This window comes from Astyanax mexicanus, chromosome 9 (assembly GCF_023375975.1).
Source record: "Astyanax mexicanus isolate ESR-SI-001 chromosome 9, AstMex3_surface, whole genome shotgun sequence".
Lineage (NCBI taxonomy): Eukaryota > Metazoa > Chordata > Actinopteri > Characiformes > Acestrorhamphidae > Astyanax > Astyanax mexicanus.
The window spans coordinates 26,247,832-26,269,073 of NC_064416.1; the positions used below are offsets into that span (position 1 = coordinate 26,247,832).

Here is a 21,242-nt window from a genome sequence, read left to right on the forward strand (position 1 = left end):
CTCCACAGAGCTCACACAGTTTATGGTCCCACTCATACAGTCATTGGTCCCACCCCGGCTAGGTGTAACCTGCCCTTTTACAATAACCACACCTTTTTTTAATAGAGCTGAATAACGTTTTTAAAAAACGAATTCTGTGGGGATATGAAAATGTAACAATATAAGCAGAGGTTACACTAGCTGTTACATTTAAGTAATGGAGGTAGAATTGCAGTATATTGGGAAAAAAACGTGATTGAAAGTTGTCTGTTTTGCCATTGAAACCTATGGGAATGGGTGGGGTTACACAGCTTTCTGCAAACAAACAGCAGGGGGCACCTGACCTGTGGTGGCTTCACTTTTGAGAGACGATGCTCTGTCCAGCTATACACAGTCTATGGTTTAGCAAATTATGAACAATAAATAATAAAGAGATGCAACATGTTTGTGATTTTTTTTTCCCCAATGCAACATGTTTGTGAATTCTTTGCATCTCTTAAAATGTGTCAAATGTTGTAATGCATAATGTTAAGAGTTCTGAGATCAGAGATCTTTTTTTGTTGTTGTTTTTTAGAGTTTCCTTTAGAAACTTTCGAGGACAACTTTCTCATCTCATTAGCTGCTTTCCCTGATCACACAGATTGTAAACTAAACTGAACTGATTTTGAGATAGTCATGTTTTTTCAAACCTTACTAAAGTCAATAAAATGATTCATTTCATCTCCTCAATGTGCCTCCTTGCCTTGGCTTTGGTCACACCCTGACACTCCAGTGAGTAGGACAAAAATCTGATTACTGTTTGAGATGGACTATGCAAATTCACACATTGTGCAGCAGTTACTATCATACTATACGTTTTAGTTGTCCTGCTATTTGCTGTGGTAACTTGGTCTCAATCAGAGGAGAATGGGTCCTTGCCACTGTTGCCTTTGGTTTGTTTAAACAAGGCTTTGACCTGGATCTCTGTAAATCTGCTTAGTAACAACATTGATTACAAAAAATCCCTACATAAAGAAATCTGAAATTAATTTAATTATACTGGGAGGAGGTTTGGTTGTACTGGGCGGTTCCCAGAAACTGTTTCAGTGAGTAAGTAATTGGTTAACAAATTGCAGCTGGTCTATAGCAATAGAAACAATTTAAGCTTTGAAATTTAAGGTACATTTTTTACACTTTGCAATCAAGGGCCTGGTTGGAAAAATCTTTGAGAGTTTTGCACATCTGGATCGTGAGCATAATGTCTAGAAAAGGACACAAAGTGTCTTATTTCTTTTCTTTAGGTAAATTACAAATACACTGCAGTGAGTACAGTTTTCTACACCATTAAAAGATTCTTGGGAACTGGGAAATACAGAAAAGCTCTGGTACAGGAAGAGCTCTGACAGACTCAAATCTACCACAGCATCAGAAGACATGTATTATGGGTGGCTCATGTAACAAAACCATGTAGCTCAGTTTAACACTGGACCAAGTCTCAGTTTCTGTTTTAGATGTGAAGGCTTGGAGCTGCAGGTTTGACAGCGGGTGGAGTGTCAGTAAGAAGTCATTGCTATGATGAGAAAGAGAAAAGCTGACACTAGAAACTAAAAATTCAAAGTTATTGCCAACATTGCACCATTTCTAATGTTAAAGACTAGAAATTTTTAATTGGGCTTCTTTTTAACCCATTGTTTTTTAATAATGGACCATTTCCTGTTATTATTCCATGCTGTGCTATATAGAACCACCGCAGCAGTCTCAGTAATGACGGAAGCAATGGTTAAAGAAAAACCTGGACAGTTTGTTGCCCTTTTCCCAGATTAGCATTGTCTCAGGGTAGCACTGCTACTCTACGATCCCAGCTGATAAAAGCATTTTAAACAGTATTTAGTGAATCCAAACACCACATACAAGTGATTTGATGAATCATCAATAGATATTAATGCCAATAAACTGAACTCAAATTCAGCTGGCGAAAACTGTAGGAAGGTTTCATAAAAGTATTAAAGCAGTACTGTATTAATTAAAATATGTATAATAAAAGAATGAAGAACATCCTGTTTTTTTTTTCGAACTATTTTATTTTATTAGGACTAAGCAAGGCTGTTTCAAGGTATCCAAGCAAAATGGATGGATAAATCTGCTTCATTCTTACTGAATTTTCATATTTTGCAGGCAGCAGGAATCACAAACCTCGCTAGCTACTGTCAGCAACTAGTGAGAGGGTTCCCCCTAAGGGGGATTCTGAAAACTGTTGCCTTGTACTTTCCTGCATTTACTGTCACACAATTTAAAGGACCACTCACGAAGTTTGTTTTTAGCATTTTTTGAGCACTTTAAGATGATAAAATGATAATGATTTGCTGTAAACATACTGGCTGCAAAAGTCAGTGAAAAAGCAATTTTTTACTGCATGGTACATCATGGTACAATACACTACTTAGCGTTTTTGCTTTTGCATTAGGCAAAATTGTACCTGCTCACTTGGTGGTTCCAAGCAAGCCAAATAGAACCTATAATCATGTATATTAAACAATACACAAGACACAATTTAGCCCTTAGCAACTTAGTCCCATCCTAAAAAATTGAAAAGTGAAAAATTGGCTCAAGTGGGCCAAAAATCACAGTGTATGCTTGCCATAACAAGCCAAATAGAGCCTAAAATCTTGTGTGCTTGAGTGATGATTGGCCAGAGGGGACTGTCACTTTTATGTGAGGACAAAAAAAAAAGGCACAAACTGAGAATCTGGAACACAACCTTTCAGGGGTTCCCATTATTGTTACTGTGCCATTGCTCTGAAGATAGTAGTGATGGGGGCTTGTGATATTAACAGCTACATTTTGGGGGTGGGTAGAGTCAAGAAGAGTCAAGTAGTGTAGGCACCATTCACTGGAGATTGCTGTAAGTGTAGCTTTTAATAATTCAGACAAATCTGAGAACCTTTATCATATTTATTAGCAATATTGTAATTAAAATATAACATTATGTCCAGTAATATGTCTCTTTGTTTAACTAATCTTATCTAATTATTGATATTTGCTTGTTTTTGTCTGCATCTCAGCTTGAGTTCGCTTTCTTTTTTTGACCAACCCCTAAGGCCCTCGTTCACTCGCTCCCTCCCTCCTGCTTGCTTTTCCCGCTGCCTGCTTGAGTGGCTCGTCATGTGTTTTATTCAGGAGGAAGCTGGCTCTGTGAGGGTACTTTACTGCGGTCGAAGCCTTTCTCTCCACAGCTCTCCGCACTTTCCTCTCCCCAGCTTCTCTGCATTATTCAGCGGCCGGTGCTGTTAAGAGCCTGGCCTCCAAAGTGCCTCTCCTTCTGCTTCACGGAGCTGCCCCTGCATTCCCTGCCCCCCACCTGCCCCCTCTAGGCATCTTACCCACTGCCATTGCTACTGCCATTGCCACCACTCACCTCTCTATGCTCCCCATCAAAAAACAACAACGCAAACCAAATAAAACAGCTTATCTGAGGTCACTTTAGACCCAGAAGACTTGCACCCAAACCCTCACCCACCGGCCGTGGTTTCTTTTATTCATAGCTCCACTGGCGGGCATGTTCAACACGAGACGTCATCACAGTGCTTTTTACTGAGTGTTTCAACACCACTGTGCTTTTTTTTCCCCACTCCTTGCAGAAGTTCATGATACAACACTGTGTCTGTTGGTGCACTGTCATACCGCTGTTTCTAGCAAGCAACGCTGGCTAGAAATTGTTTTCCCAGGAACCACTTGAAGCCGAAATACGCTGCAGCACAAGAGCCATATTACCGAACTGAACCTTTGCTAATGGTTTCTGAAGATCAGAGACTTCAGTACACTGGACATCAGATGACCTTCCATAGATTTTAACCCTGGCTTTCACGATCATTATTGACACCCCTTTGAACCCCACAGTCCCAGAGCCATTCCTTTCAGTGTACTTATTCTCTATATAGGTCTATAAGCTGGATGCCATAGGTTGGTTCCTGCTCACATGAATGCAGTTTATCCAAGGCCCCTTGAGGGTGTTTCCCCCAGTGCGCCGCCAGAAGAGCAGGAACGTATCCATGTGGTTGGTTGTGAAAAAACAGGATTAGCCAACAGAGACAGGGAATGTGGGCTAAGAATAAGTCAATAAGATTAAGTAAGTGGCAGTGTGTAGTATCAGGGGAATGTCCCTGGCTCGTATTTAGAGCAAGCGTGCAGAGCTTTGCAGGGTGTAGGCTGTACGCTTCTGTTGTAGGATGTTGTTCTGCTTGCTGGTGTTAATGGGATTATAAATGAAGAAGAACAAAAAAATTGTCCTCATGGGAATATTAATGAGAATCTGAATTCATTATGAGAGGATTTAAAACATGTCCATAACAGAACAAATTGGAAATTATTTTAAAGTATTTTTATTGTATTTATTTGCATGTTACCATTTATAACTCTGTTAATAATCACAATGCAAGAAATATTAATTATTTGGTAACAGTTTAGCCTATCTTGTGGAATTCTATAGGGTTCTATTGGAATTATAAGAGTGGAACTGTACAGGGCTGAAAGAGTTAAGTCTTACAACCCTAGGCCAGATTTTATATTTTGATGCACCTTTAATCGCCTACAAATTACAAAAAATATATAGAAGTCAGTCACACACCAGAGGTTATTTCCAGGAAATTTCCAGGACACTCAGATATGTCAAAAGCTTTCCTAGTAGCAGGCCCACTGCAACAAATTTCCCCAGACAATAACTGAATTAAATACAACAACAATCTGTGTGAGAGTAGTCAGTCAGGTTTATGATTTCTGCAGCCAGCAAAATATAAAAAATTAGTCTTTTTACTGAAATGAATGAATTTCGGTACTTATAAGTGTTAAATCTGACATTGTCAATGTTTATATGGTAGCAAACAACTCACTTATTTGTAAAGATATAGTAGAGGGTTCACTTGTGGAATGGGGTATTCACCTGGGTAAAATGTGGGCTAGATGGGTTCCAGGTGTGCAGGAATCTGAGTGAGTTTGTACACAAGCTTTTGAAAAGGTCCTCATCATTACAGCCCACATCAATCTCAGATGGGGCCCCATCACTGACTCTGATGGGATCCATCAGTCTCATAAACCACACATGGACAAAGCTTTTTGGACCCGGGTGGGCTACCCATATAGCGGGCCCCACATGTGCATATTATCTAGGACTTAAGCTTGGGTTACACTACATGATTTCTGTACCCTCATTCTCTGTCTGTGCCATGAACGGGTCTATCCTAGTTGGATCTAGTCTGCAGATTTTCCGTTAGTCAACAGTTGGAGAGAGAATAGGGTAGTGTGTGAGAGTGTTCAGATCAGTTGAAGCATAGCAAATATGTTTGATTATGTTGACCTAAATCTAGAAGTGTATACTGGTCAGTGACGCGAAAAAAACTGCCAATGGTAGTCAATGGTTGCCATCACAGAGTACTAAAACTACACAAGAGAAGTAATTTTTCTTCATCTACCGGTTATAGTTACTTTTCATGCTTTCATACTTTTCATACTTTTCAATGTGTTTCCGTTCACCCCCAGCATTCCCAAATACAGCGCTTTTATCCTATGCTATTTTTACACCATAAACAAGCAAAGTAGCTCTACACTTAATTGGTAGAATTCTGAGAGTCCTGACACTTAAAACGAGGCTCAGTTCCCCTATTCTACATATTTCTTCATGCTCGTAAGTCGACTTATCATGACGTCACAACCCCCAGAATTTTACCAATGAAGTGTGGAGCTACTTTGAGCTTGTTAATAGTGTAAAAACAGCCATTTATTTGCATGAGCAACACTACGACCCTATCGTTAGCATTGTAAGCTTGCTGAAAGCATTTTCTAAAAGCGATGTATTTTGCCACATTCAGAGTTAAAAATTTACTTCAAAACACCCTGCCATTCAAGCACAGACTAATAGAATCACAGGCCAAGCATCTGTCAAGAATCTGTCCTCAGTGCGAGATCATGAATGCTTGAGTTTGCTTTCATCTTTCTAAGCAACTACTTCAATTTCATGATTAAACCAATTGCACTGGGACAGAGACACACACACTGCTAGCACCCTTAAAAACTGACTAGTTATTTATCTATCAGCATGCCTTGTAACGCATGATAAATCAAAGTCTGCAGCACACATTCAAAGACAGGTCCACATAAAGTTGCCTATAACCTCTCCAGCAACACATACTGCACAATGTGGATCGCTATATATTTTATGTACATTCGCTATTCCCGTCACTGCCCACATACTTCTATGTGTTCTGAATGCTAAGCAATACATCCACTGCAAAGCAGCACAGTGTGGAAGGTTTCTGCCAAGCAAAAACATTGTGACTGTGAAGGAGTTCATGATAACAGACAGAGGCTGCATTCGTGTATAGTCAAGTAAAATAATTGGGAAACTGAAGTCGGGCACTTTAGAAATTGTGTTTCAGCACAAACTGGTCGATCATGTAAACAACGATTAAAATATCAAATATATGTGTGTCCTTTTTAACATCTACAAAGAACAGGGGCCTTACACCCTGTGCAAGTCTTGTAGGAATGCTCATTTCTATCTTACACCCGGCCAATAGTCTATTTTCACGCCTTGCGTCTGCATAAATATCAAAAATGCTTACCAATATCTCTGTGTCGATGGGTGTGGTTCTCTGGAAGTGAGGTGTGTTTAGGTACGTTTCTGACGTATTACTATCGCGTTCGTGGAAAATACAGGCCCTAAATCAAGCTGCGTAGTGCATAGTTCACGGCTCACTTAAAGATCGCTAAAATAGGGGCGACGAGTGGTCCAGCGGTCTAAAGCGCTGCCACTATGAGCAGGAGGTCGCAGGTTTGAGCCCCGGCTCATGCAGCTTTGCCATCAAGCTGTCGGCACTCAGAGGGAGCATGCCATACCGGGTGGGTAGGTGGCGCTCTCTCCCCACATCACTCCTACAGTAATGTCTGCAGCACAGGGCGTTTGTGATGTACCGGAGCCGAGCCGCTGCGCTGTCCTCCAAGCGCGCTGGCTGCTCGGTAATGCTGCATCAGCAGCAGCTCGAAAATAAGCGGTGGCTGACTTCACATGTATTGGAGGAAGCATGTGTTAGTCTTCACCCTCCTGGTGTGTTGGGGCATTACTAGTAATAGGGTTGGGTGGGTTGGGTAATTGGCCGTGTAAATGGGGAGAAAATAAAATAAATAAAATTGAAGGAAAAAAAAATAAAATCGCTAAAATAGGGCCCCATGTTTTATTTAACCTAAAAGATATAAAATGTTTTTTTTTAAACACTTTTTATGACTAAACGTGTTTCGCAAATACGGTCCAACATTCACTTGAATGCAGTATTACAACCAAAAAATTAGAGAGACAGCTGCGGTGTATACAGCTGTAAACGGTGTGTCGTAAGTTTCTTTTTGCCACAGTTTCTACTTTGTCATGTCTGTTTGACAATGTTCATGTTTTACCTAAAGTATTGGCTGCACTGTTCACATTATTTTCAGTGGTACTGTTCTGTTCTGTCAATTGTTGTAAGATTTCAAATAACGCCCAATAATACCCAATAAACACACATATTAGAATGGGCTGACAAGAAAAAGAAGAATCAAACATACACAGTACTTAAAGCATCTGTTACTTACTGATAATCATTACAGGGAGCTTTAAAATCTATACCAATTATTCATTCATTCATTCATTTGCTCTTTAGCTAACATTCAATTCAATTGTACTGTTTGATATAATTTCATAATTTTTTTTTAGTGATTAACTTTTTTTTGTTAATCACTTAACAGCACTAACAAAAATAATCATTCATTAATCGTAATCAAGGTAAAATGTTCAGTTCAAAGTCATATTTCCCAGAGCTACATGCATGTATACGTAAACGTGCACTGATTTTAGAATCTCCAGAATCTCTACACCCCCACCTCGGCCCTTCAGCCCCAGACTGTCAACCTCTGAACTGAAATAATGTACAAGAGTGCGAACGGCTGTTAATGTAGCCGGTGCCTCTTGTGAACGTAGCGGAGGAGTGTGACTTAAATCCTTTCACATCTGCCAATGTGTTGCTGTATACACCTTGCTATCTTTATGCCCTTCTTTATCTCTGTCTCTGTCTATTTCTCTCTGTCTCTCTCTTTCACTTTCTCCTTCTCGCTCTCTCTCTATTGTGTTTGTAGGCCTTTTCTTCATGGGACACATAACTTTTGCTGCAGTAGAGATTTAGTGTTCCTGCCTGACGCTGGAAGTCTACATTTTACTGTTTGGCCAAAAGGAACTGAAAGTTAATGGTTTTAGAGGAAGTAGTAAAGTAGTCATACTTGAGTAACTGATTTGAGTTTCATGTCTCTTGAAAGGAAATGTAACACATCAGAGAAGAAAAAGAAACAAACAAAAAAAAAAAAGGCCGGGCTTGGTTTTCTTTATCAGTCATTAACTTCATGTAAATTTAATGTTCATTTTAATCTAATGTCTTTTCTTCTGCTTCTGCTTTTCCTGACATCCACTTATCCACTTATGGTTTGCGCTTTTGTGTTAAAACAGTTAGATTGTTAGATTTGCGGCTATCTTGCTCCCTGTTTGAAAAGGTTTGAGTGGCATATCTTTAGTTAACTTGATGCATTAAACTGATTTATAGATATTATTTTTTTCTGGATTTGTTAACAATAGATATTTGGATGTGTATTTATTTAACTTTTTCCCACCAACTGGGACTCTTTTTTTCAACAGTTGCCAGCTGTGGATTATGTCTGTGTATAAAATGTTTAATAAAATACATATTGTATTTTTCACACTATAAGGTGCACCGTACTAAAAGGCGGACTATTAATAAATGTCAATTTCTTGGTCTATTTTATTTATAAGGCACACTGGATTATATGGTGCATTTTAAGAGACACTATAAGGAACTATTAATTCAGCAGGTCTCACCGCTGGGTGGGGGGGTGGGGGGTAGCTAACTAAACTAAGTAAAGCTAAGCTAAGTCAACAAAACTGTAAAAAAAAAAGACTTTCTTTTAAAGTCAAACGAGCACTGCGTGTAAATCTACACAGATTTCTCTCCTAAAAACTGTTTATTTGGATGAGTAAAGCACTTTGTTTTTTTACAGTAAGCTTAGATTACCAAACTTCTCCACTCCACTAAGGCTGGAGCGTTAGCATTAGCGTCTAACTGCTTCAGCAGTAGTAGCCGGGGTTTGGAGCAGGCTACAGGCCTATAATACTCACCTCTGAATGGGGAAATAGCAGTTAGCAGCTAATGCTAATGCTCCACCAGACCCAATGCTGGAGAACTAAACTGAAACTCCTGTATAACACTGTACGTCAGCAGAGTGGCTTTACTGCTCCTTACAACCTGATTGGTAAAATGCATACATAAGGGCCACTGGATTAAAAGGTGCACTGACTATTTTGGGGAAAATAAAAGGATTTTAAGTGCACCTTATAGTGTGAAAAATACAGTAAGTAAGATAAAATAAATAGCAGCTATGAACAAAAAAACAGAAAAAACACACACAGGTAATATATATATCTACGGTGAGAACATGAACAGTAAGTGGGAGGCATGCCTGAAAGGAAGGGCGTGGATAAATATTAAGCATTTGTTTTGGTGCTTTAGTGTGGTCTCTAATGGCAAAAATTATCTTATACTGTGTTTTCTTACTACTGAGAAAGTTTGTGTTAAACTAAATAATTAAATCAATTTAATTTCAGGTTTAATAAACATGCTTTGCTGTGTTGCATGTATTACAGGAGAAGTGTAGTGGTTGCAATTTTTATTACCAGTTTAAATTGAAGATGATGGTAGTGATAGATGATTTTATGAAGGATTAAAAAATAGAAAAAAGATAACCTGCAGTGGATTGGCGCACTCTCCGGAAGCTATTGCTGCTGTCTTGCTCCTAATGATAGCAGGTAGGCTCTGAACCCACTATGACCCTGGACAGTAAGAAGCAGAAACAAAAAAAGAGAGAGATGGACAGATGATTATCACTGGATTACATATGCCAATATTGTCATGATCAGGAACCTTCTAGACCCTAGCATGTGCCTGTGCGTGGGTGTGTTGTGGACCTGCATGATCTTATTTAAGGTACCTGATTCAGCAGCAGTGCTGGCAGCAGAAGTCATCGTCAGATTGTGGAAATGTTTTGTATGCCCTCTTTGCTTTTGTTATTACTGTAAGCTGACCTGATGACGTAGTGAGGCCTAACTTTACTCTAAATGACTGCTCATGTGTTACCTGCCGTTTACTGCCAGTTTCTCCTGGCTTGTGTTAAAGGAATACTGCATCCAGCATGTATCAATCTAAACTTTAATCTAAGTATATGAATGGTTTATGATAATTTCCACTGTCCAATGATTTCAGCATGTTGCCATTAACATAAAAAGAACAGAAAACCTGTTCTTTTTCATTCTATTTCTCTTATTATTATCTCATATTAACTTTGTCTTTATTTTATTGCAGACATTATATACCCATTTCATTTTCTGTCTGGTCAGCTTTATTTCATTTGTTAAAATACTGTACATCCATTCCTACAATTTAGGTCTGCAACAATAATAAAAAAAAAAAAGTTAGGACCCTAAAGAAATACATGTAAATACATTCCTACTGGCGCCGAGTGGTCCAGCGGTCTAATGCGCTGCCACTATAAGCGGGAGGACGCAGATTCAAACCCCCGCTCATGTAGCTCTGCCATCAGCTGCCAGCGCTCAGAGGGAGCACAATTGGCCCTGCTCCCTCCGGGTGGGTAGAGGTGCTCTCTCCCCATCACACTTAAAGGTGGTGCCGGGTGGCACGAGGCGTCTGTTAGCAGATGTATCGGAACCTAGCCACTGTGCTGTCCTCTGAGCGCGCTAGCTGCTCAGGCAATGATTCATCAGCAGCAGCTCGAAAAAAGGGGTGACTGACTTAACACGTGTCGGAGTAGGCGTGTGCTCGTCTGCATCCTCCTAGGGTCGCAGGTGCCACTGTTAAAGGGGATGCACAAAGGGGTGGGACAATTGGATAGCCAAATTGGGAGAAAATGGGGGAAAATCGGAAATAAAATTATTTTAAAAATAATAATAAATTCCTACTCACATAACCTCACACAAAATATTTTTTTATTTTAAAAACTACCAAATAATTAAGTGTTTCAGGGTATTTAATTTGTCTCATTCTTCCTAGAAATGGTTCAACCATGCAAACACACGTTCACACCAGGACAATTTAGAGTGATCAATTTTTCTGGGCAATTCGGAGTGTACAGTTTAACTGATCTCCATGTTTTTGAAAAGTGGGAGGACACCGGAGTCCCCATAAGAAACCCACACAGACACGGGCAGACCAAACTAGGGTTGCCACCCGTCCCATAAAATACGAAATCACCCTTTATTTGGCAACTAAATGTTCTGTACATCCATTCTAAATGTCCAAAACACGTGTCTGTCATATGCACAGATTATAAAGTCCAATAAATGATTATTTATTTAATATACAGACACAACCTCAGCTACAACAGTGTTCACAAATAAATTCTACTAATTATTCTACTCTTATAATCTGCAGAAAAAGAACAATTTTAATGAAAGAAAATTGTAAAATTTCTTTTCTGCTCATTGACTTCTATTAGAAGTGTGTTATGAGTCAGTGTTTTGAGTGTTATGAGTGCAGCGTAACATGTCAGAATTGGCTGCAGTTGTTGACTGTACAGTAAAACTGTGATGGATGAGATCAGCCTGAATGATGCTGGAGTGTTCGTTTAAATTAATAAGTAGATTTCAGCAATAGTAAAGGTGATGCCATCACAGACACTTATACAGGAACAGATGAATAATTGCAGAGATGTTCTCAATGACAATAGAGTTCACAGAGGTGCTTTCATTGCCTCCCTCATCACTTGTGTGTGTGTGTGTGCACGCTCTCTTTTCTGCCTGTCCCTCAGCAGCCACACCCCACCCCGGCAGTCATCAGGGCCAGATGATTGCGAGCAAGACACATTACAACTAATCAGATGCATCACTACTGTAGGAAAGTGAAATGAGCGGTCATCTGAAAGAGAGAGAGAGAGAGAGTGTAAAAGGGAAGGGAGGAGACAGTGAGAGAGAAAGAGAGAGAGAGAAAGTCAGAGTGAGAAGAGGAAGGGATAAGTGAGTGAGAATGAGGGAGAGAGAGAGAGAGATCATTGGCCTTGTTAGCAGTGTAGGCTGGTGCAATCTCAAGTTCCCCTTCCTGTTCTGTCTGTGCCATCTGCTATGCTGACTGGCCCAGTTTAATTGGCAAACTGGTAAAGTCTCCATCTCCCTCTCGCTCATGCTTCATTCTTATTTACTAAATAAACCCTTTATTAAATTAATAATCTTACATACATATAGAGCAGCAGCAGTGTAATCATAGAAATATGTTTTTTCTTTATTTTAAATCACATATCAATATGACAGCAATCTTCTTCTTTTTTTTTTTTTTAGAAATATGTTTATTATATTTTATTATATAACTATACACCAGTACATGTTCAGGACAATAAATTATATAAGTGAATAAAATATAATTTTACATACTATTAATGCCAAATTATTTTTATCAGAGAAGGCTGCAATATCATTTTGCACAAAATAAAATGTCTGGGATTTTCCCATTAAATTCACACATTTAACCAACTGGACAGCCATGATGAAACATAATGTCAGTGTTAGACTATGGGAAAGGTAAAAGACTAAAATAACTATAAAAAAGCACATTGCATAACCGTAAAAGTTATTTGAACGCAGAAAATCACTACTAGTGGCATTAAAGGAGAAATCTGTTGTGAAATGGACTTGGGGTGGAGTGACACGGGATAACGAGTACAAACTTTAGTCAAATAGCTTAATTCCATTCACCCCAGCTGAGTCTAAAATACAGCGCTTTCAGCCAAAGCCTCCAACAGACCTACAATGCTAGTAATAGGGGCATAGCTTTGACCATACTAAGAAATTGCTATTTTTGCACCATTTACAAGCTCAAAGTAGCTACACACTAATTTGAGGGCCCTGATATATGAGGCACTGAGAACTTTGAAAGCCCAGACAGTTTATTAAAAACATTCACGAATCACAAGTCGACTGACAAGTCACTGATTAGTATTTTCAGCAGGAGCTGGAATTCATGCATTTCCACATAATTAGTTTTGCAATTCATTTCCCAATCCTACCTATTTATTTGTGATCATTAGTCATTCATCATGAACTCAGGAACCTTGAAATTGTGGAGCTACTTTGAGCTTGTTTATGGTGTAAAAAGAGAGATATATTTGCATGGGCAGCGCTATGCCCCTATCGCTAGCATTGTAGGAGCACTGTTGGGAGCATATGTGAATACCGATTAACCAGTGACTAAATCTTCCAGACAGGTGACTTTATACTACAATCAGTGGAGACACATTCTCTGCACTCAGATCTCATTTTCTCTAGTTGTGAGAGTACTATCACACATTGTCTGAGCTGCTGTTAAATTAGGTCAGTCACTTTGAAGGATGTGAATATTTATGCAATCAAGTATACAGTTTTTTCTGTTCATCATTGAGAAAAAAAGCCAAATACAGTCACTGTAATAGCTACAGCTACAGTTGCTGGAGGCACTTCAGAAACCGATTACTGCAAAACATCAAAGTTTGTCAATAATTAACACATTTACATGAATTTGGATAATCATTTTACGAGGCAATAATCAGATTTTGCTTTACAACCAGCGAATAGAAATAGGACAACTCACCGAGACACAATGTGAACAAACATCAGCTAGAAGATGAAGATTTTTTCCTTTAATCCTTTAGTTTCAGCATTATGTATGTTGTATTAAACGCTGCTCACTTATTTACAATACCACGGTCTGTTTTCCTGCGCAGACTGAGAAATACCATTACTAAGCTAAAACCCAGCTCTCTATATCAGATTAAAATTATATTATAAATCTGCCTATTAGACCTCACTCTGAACTATTTAATCAGAGTATACTGTTTACATGACTACTTAAATAATAATCAGATAACTGCAGTAATCAAATTATGAACAGATTTATAAATGCAGGTAGACACCCTCAACGCTCAATGCTTCAGGCTTGAACCAGGTTAAAGATGGACCTGCTTCTTTAGTGAGAAAAGCACAGAGATAAATTAACCACCTGGTCTCACTGAGTGCACCTTCATGCAGCCCCAAACCAAATAGTGGCACTTCTACAAGTCACAGAGTGCGATAACACTATAAGCAAAACTGAACCGTTGTGGTTTTAACAAGGCCACTCTCTTTTCTGCTCGATCTCTCATGTTCATGCACGGGTTCTGTGCTTGCACGGTTTCCTCTGACTGTTGCATCATATCAGATGCCTGTCTTGTGCAAGCTGTGCTGAGGAAAGCCTGCTGCTGAGCTTCCTGGCCTGTTTGACCCACAGTAGCTTCCTTTTCTACTGGTACGGTGCTTCCGGTGTGTCGGTGAATGGACAAGTTCTCATTTTCCCTCATAGTCATTTCAGTGTTGTAGCAACAGAAAATACAAACTTAAAGTACAAAAGTCACAAATGTGGCTAAATGATTTTTCACATGTGCATATGGATTTAAAACAAGTCTGGTAAAAACTGGCATGCATCATATGTGTTAAGGTACTTAAATGATCTTTTTTCTTTTTAGTGAACCAAAAGGGGATTTTTCTGTGGCAGCCCACCAGAGAACCTGTACTTCTTCCTCTGTTTAACTCCCTAGTGGCATCTTTACAAGTGAATAGGGTGAACTAATGCAAATGAACACTATAATTGAGCCACCCATAAATTGTAGTTTACATGGGGTGCATGACCTGCTCTGACTTTTTGACCTCATGTCCGGTCCATCTGTTGATCTGGTTGAACAATGTGCTGGTTGCTGGTTCCCCCCTACTGTTAACAGCTAAAATGTATGGAGGTCCAAGTCTACCAAAAAAAAAAAAAAAAAGATAAATGGTAAAGTTTTTACCATCGTTGAGTTTGTCTAAAAGGGTAATAGTGTAAACAAAACAGTGAATTAGAGAAACATACGAGTAATTTACCTAGTCAACAGAAGGCTATTTTGCCTGTATATAGTTGGCAGAACAGCTGTTTTGTCTACAGTCACATAATTTGACAGTCATACTTTTACACTGAAGCTCAAATTAATACAGTATATTTATCCAATTGATCAAGGTGAGCAGCTTAAAGTATAAATACATTAAAATGTATATGTACAGTAAAAGTAAATATTTAATTAATTAAAAAAGTAAAAGTAAAAAGTTAGTTAATGAGTAAAAAAATATTTTAAAATGAATATTGGATAACATTAAAATGTAATAATATTTAATACGTTTAATACGTTTGATAGCTGGTTTACAACCAATAACATTAAAATGTAATAATATTTAATACGTTTGATAGCTGGTTTACAACCATAACCAGCTGGACCAAGCTAAATAACCAGTATGACTAAGCTTGACTGGGCTGGATGACAATTACTGTAGTTGGCCAGCATGACAAACATCAAATCTAACAAATTTAGTGCTGGTCAAGTGCTGGGTAACCAGCTGGTTTACCAGTATAATGTTTGTTTTGGATGACCACCTTGCTCAACAAAGACCGGCTTAGTGCATCTGAAACCAGTTACAAACAAAAGCCTGGTCTTTATTATTATTATTTTAGTAATATTTCTGTTATTGGTTTAATGTCATATATAAATGTATTTATAATTCTAATTATCACACTTCACTTTTTTCTTTTTGTTTTTGCTTTTTTGATTTATTTAGTATTTTTTTTTCTTGCAGGCTTGGCCCTCTATAAAACTGGGACAACTCTGTGACCTTTGTAAATGAATGTATGTAATGCCATAATATTTACTCAAAGTATGCCTGACCTTCTCATTTTACGTTTGCCTTTCTTCTGACTGGTAGCACTGTGGCTAACCTGCTCCACACATTCCTTTTCTGGCTGCTGTGTCTGTCAGCATTATGGCTCAAACCCTATCAAGGCAGGCTGTTAGCAGCACATTTATCCTGCTTCTGACCATCTGAGCCCTGCTGCTATGTCTGCTAACATTGTGACTCTATTCTTGCCGAGGCCAGCTGTTAGCATTGCTGCTTACCAGTGCAAAACATGTTGCGTCTGTCTGTTAGCATTGTAGCTATCATGCTTCAAAAACAAAATTTCTTTTTTTTTGGATAGGAATATTTGGACAATTGTGTCCTGCTCTTTGCTCTCTTGGCTGCATTAATTGGTAAGCGGTAGCGCAGCGGAGGCATGGTTATGGGTGTAAACGCACCCATTAAAAATTAAAAATATATTTTTCTCACGCGTTTAGTCCCTGAAACCTTTCCACAAAGATACGTTATTGAAACTCACTAGTGTTTTTTTAGTCATTTGGTTGCATGGTGCTTTTTCAGATTAGCTTCAGTCAAATTTCAGTTTCAGCTTCTGCGAGTGAGACCTGAAATCAAAAGTGTGTTTGTGCGCCTTCTTCTCCATGCCAGTGAGGCAAATGAACACTTCTTCAAGACTTCGCTCAACACGGTCAGACTCACTTCAGTCTAAAAAACAATGCACGCTGCAGGCTGTAGTCTCCCTATTTAGCTGCACTTCAGATGGATATGAAGGCTATGAAATTTGAGGAATATTTAAATATGCACAGGACTGTGTGTGTGTGTGTTTGTGTAAGTGCTGTACACAGTTTAGATGCATGCTGATGGGCATTATCTGTCAAAGTACAAGCTCAGGCTGACTGCTTTGTAATGGAGCGTGGGTGGAGATCCACTGCTAAATTCAATCATCTCACACACACATATACACACTCCCCTCTCCTCTCCACTCTGACTAGGTTTGCTTCCAAACCTTTGGCCTAATTTAGAGTTTTATGTATCCAAATCTGTTAAGCATCTAAGCAGTTGTCCTCAGTGTATGTAAACATGCTCAGCATGTAGCCTAACACATGATTTTTTAAAAAAGAATTGGGGGTTTCCACCAGTCAGCTTTAAACAAAAATTATGTACCACTTCCTGTGTTTGAAGGGGAAATAAATAAAGGAATTAAAAGGCCTCAGCAGGTTATACTATAATTTTCTTTTATTTTAAAATAAATTTAGACTGTTACTGCATTTCTGTGGAAAGGGCAAATATGCACCTCTTTCAAAAAACTGCTAATTTTAACGCCATTTAACTGAGGCCTCAATCTGGACCCATAATATACTGCTTTTAACATACAGTATATATTTATTCATTGCCATAAAGAAATGAGCACAAAGACATACAACCTATTTTGGCGGTTTTACTGTGAATATAAGATTCATACTTTTAAGCCTATGGTTTTGTACAGTGCAGGATGCCTTTGCATTGTCTACTTTCAGTCAGAGTAAAGAGATTTCTCCCGGATTTTCCCCCAGATTTCATCATCGTCAGGTTTTTACACCAGCATGGACTTTCCTGATCACATGATTCTATCATGATGCTATCATCACCTCCTCTAAGGCACGTGAAGTCAGCCTATTAATGTTCATATTCTCAAACTATGGCTAACACATTGTAATTGGAATGCTGATCACACTTAGAGGAGACTGTACTCAAAATCTCCCAATGATTGGGCCACCACTTTATTCCTCACTTTTATATAAAGTGAAGATTAAAAGTCTTGAGTGGTAACATACTTGACTGGCTGACATACTTGTTTTGGTCTAAAATAAAAAGTATATGCCTGACATTCCAAAAGCATATAAAGAATATTGGGATAGCAGTATATAAAGTACATTAATCATGAAGTGATACTTAAGGGGACGATTTGAGAACACCCAAACCTGTACACATTTTGAGAGGTGAAGCTGAATGCTGAAGAATTATTCTTTCTCATCCACTCTTTTTTAAAGCTCTTGGTGACAAAGAACTGAAGTGAGGTATTTGCATTTTTTTGGGCTAATTGGTAGAGAGAAGGGGCAAAATGGAATTGGCCCTAGAACACCTGTTCTGTGAGAAGTGTGGGGATCTAACAATTAAGGAGGTGAGTCTAGAACCGTCTTTGGTCTCTGCTGTGCAGATTCTGGGTACAAACTTATTGGGCTTAACTTTGAACTTAAGTTATCTGGCTAAACAAAGAAAAATCCTGCTCTATTAAATATCTATTAAAGTCCAGAAATGGAAAACACTGATGTACTGTTTATTCTTATTCATAGGAAGCCAGGCTGGATCACAGAGACAACTCATATGGATCCATTTTATTAATTGCATTCAAATGTTTGTCATTGTCTGGACCGAATAACCTCACCAATCAGTCATTTTGATGTTTTTAGCAAGGTTTGCAAACGACAGAAAAATAATGATCTTCGTTTTAGTAATTTCATCACTTTTATTGCAGTGTCTTGCAAAAACGGAATACCTCGCTCCAGAAAGGCCCTGAAAACTTAATAAGCAGTCAGCAGTTAGCAGTCAGGTGTTTAATGTGGGTGTCAGGGCCAGTACAATGTGAAACGTTCAGCGTAATGTGAGGTGATTAACCAAAGTTTCCTATTCTTCTGAACTGCATTCAGCTTTTGCTCTGAATCAGGGTGTCAAATGTTTATTTTAACCTTTCTTTCACTCATTATCTGCAAACTGTGTAACTGGGTCATGTGAAACATTCATTGCAGATATGTTTTTAGATGTTTCACTTTCTACACTGCAGAACTGGCTTGATTCCAAAAAGCAGGCTGACATTTAAATGAACAATATGTACTTAACTACAGCAAGCATGCAAAATGCTAAAAAAAAAAAAAAAAAAAAAAAAAAAAAAAGTACCTTAGGCTGATTTTAATTTATTGGAGGGAGCTGTCTGTCCCACCGCCTCCTCCCCAGATTGTGGTGTAAGAACCTTGCTACAGGTGCATCTGGTTATCCTTGGGGATTCCTAAGGAAATGGCGGCCATTTAGCTCCGGTTCTTGAAGATTCTTCGGGGGTCCGGATTTACTACAGGATGGGAGGGAACTCCTTTCTGGAACACCTGTGGGAATGAAAAGATTTAAGTTAGAGTTAAAGGTACAAAAAATATGTGATAATGCTTACCATTCAGAGACATGTCTTAAAGTATGTACAGCTGTAAATAATGCTGACATTAATATGTGTGTGTGTGTGTGTATGTATGTATGTGTGTATACTTTACAGTTACCCCTACCTGTAACATTGGTATGGTCTAATTAGAGAAGAGGCGGGGCTACAGGTTTAAAGGGCAGGTAGAGTCACCTGTAGAAGAATCTACCAAATTGAAGCTGTTGTGAGCCAGTCAAACTGTTGGGGGCTTTACAGACCTTACTGTAGTGCTGAGAGTCAGGATCAATTTTGTGTTTGGGACTGATATTTAAGGGGCAAGCGTTTACTAGTTAGCAGAGTGCTATATTTATGGACTATATTTGACCCCAGATTTTTTTTGTCAATTGTGAACATTTATTAAAATAGCTTTGGTGTTGGAACTGACCTGGAGGTATTTGAGCTTTTCTTGTCCTGTTGGGAAATGAAAGCTGCATCTCTATAAAGCTTGTCATTGGAGGAAAGCATGAAGTGCTGCTCTAAATTGTTGAATTTGTTTAAGTTTTTGATTATATAATTTTTTTTAGATGCACCCGATTAACAAACAAAATCAGTTGTACTGTGTAAGTTTATTTGCTAATGTAAACCCTTAAAGTGTCCAAAGTTTCCAACGTTATGCCAATTTTTACTTGCATAGAGGCAGCAGCACACTGTGGCCCAATCCAATTTCTAATATGTACCCCTAGCCCCTGTTTCTAAGTGTAACTCCTCCCCTTCCCCTGTAATTAGTTTTTATTTGCTTTTCTTTCCCTATTTCCATCTTAAATGCTGTAGCCCCTGTCATCTGTTGCACCATTTATGTTGAAAAAGAAAATTTAGCTAGATAGCAAATGAGACAAACTATTAGCAATAGTTTATGAATGTTATAAAGAAAATGCCCATACAACACTCAAACTACACATTAAGCAATGATGGTTAATATAGTGGTTACAGTCGATTTTACATCCCTCTATTTTAAGTGTACCTCTAAAAAATCTATGTTTGCCTGAGACACTGTTTTGCCTGAGTTTTAACAAGATTGTGGATGTGAAACGTGTGAAATACTTTAAATTTGATTTAATTAAAATATTGGACAAATATATGCAGGACTTTGTACAAGTAATAGTCCCCACAGACAAGGCCTGTCCACACAAATTCAGATATTTTTTAAAACAGTACTGCAAAGCTACAGACAGACTGTGTTGTTTTGGTGCTTCAGCTGAAATGGAAAAGAAGTCTGTGGGTTTTAAAGCCACAGGAGTAAACACTTGTACATAAGATAATATCTGCATCAGAAAAAGAAACAGATTTCAATTTTATCTTGGACAATTCAGCAAAGAATAGATTATCGAACCAAGCTAAAGCACTGCTGTAAAGATAGGCCAGTGATTTAACTTTAAGGATTTTTTCCTTAACATGTGATGCCACAGATATAATTTATTGGGTTAGTGGTGAAAATACAAATACTACATATTGGTCCTTTAAACTAACTTCACCTAATTGTCTGCAAACTGTGTGTCTGAGTCCTGTAAAATAATACATACATATTCGTTCTTTTATTACTATAAGCTGTTTCACTTTCACCACCACAGCTGAAGTGTCTGTATTTCAGAAAGCATGCTGACATTTAAACGCTGCCTCACATGAGAGTGGAGGGAGGATGTGACGAAGGCAAGATGGCCAGCTGTTGAATTTGACGCTTTTGCTCGGATTTATTTATTTATTTGTTTGTTTCGTGTGTTGATTTTGCAGGTCATTAGCATTAGCTCTGCTGTTGGCCACACCTTGTCGTGATTCCTCTCTTCCTCTCAGTCGCTCTTTCGCTCTAAATCGGTCAAACGCGTTGATTTAGTGACCAGCTAGTGAACACAATGCTCCTTACTGCGAATCTGTGGGGCTTGAGGGGCTAATTTTTTCTTCTTCTGTATCTTTGTACAGAAGAAAACCTTGGTGCAGGATTTTTAGCTTAGCGTTTATTTAACGAACGGGGATGCTGCTCGCGCTCGCTCTTCAGTTCTGACGTCACTGTGGAGGATACGGTTTTTTCGTTTCCCACCTGTTTTCGTTTTTCATTTTTCTCGCTCTATCCTTTGCCTTTTTCTGATTGGTTATTCTTCTCGGTTTTCTGAGCTATACGATTGGCTGTCTGCTCTGACAAGCAAATGTCAAAGCCTGGCTCAGCTATACATATTAGTGTGAAAGAAAGACCAGCCAATCCCGACGCTTAAACCGCTGTCCAATCACAGCACGGGGGAGGCGGGGCTTGTCGGAAAA

General features: G+C 38.7%; 1 long non-coding RNA gene across 1 annotated transcript in view; it reads right to left on the minus strand.

Moving 5' to 3' along the window:
- The window catches only part of LOC103027971 (uncharacterized), a 30,506-nt gene extending 9,279 nt beyond the window's left edge, over positions 1–21,227 (minus strand). Inside the window, exons 1-3 of the long non-coding RNA XR_455359.4 lie at positions 20,753–21,227; positions 18,704–18,906; positions 9,786–9,871 (exon numbers count right to left, since the gene is read on the minus strand). This is a non-coding gene — a long non-coding RNA (uncharacterized LOC103027971). The remainder of the gene's footprint in view (positions 1–9,785; positions 9,872–18,703; positions 18,907–20,752) is intronic.
- Between the last annotated feature and the right edge of the window lie 15 nt (positions 21,228–21,242).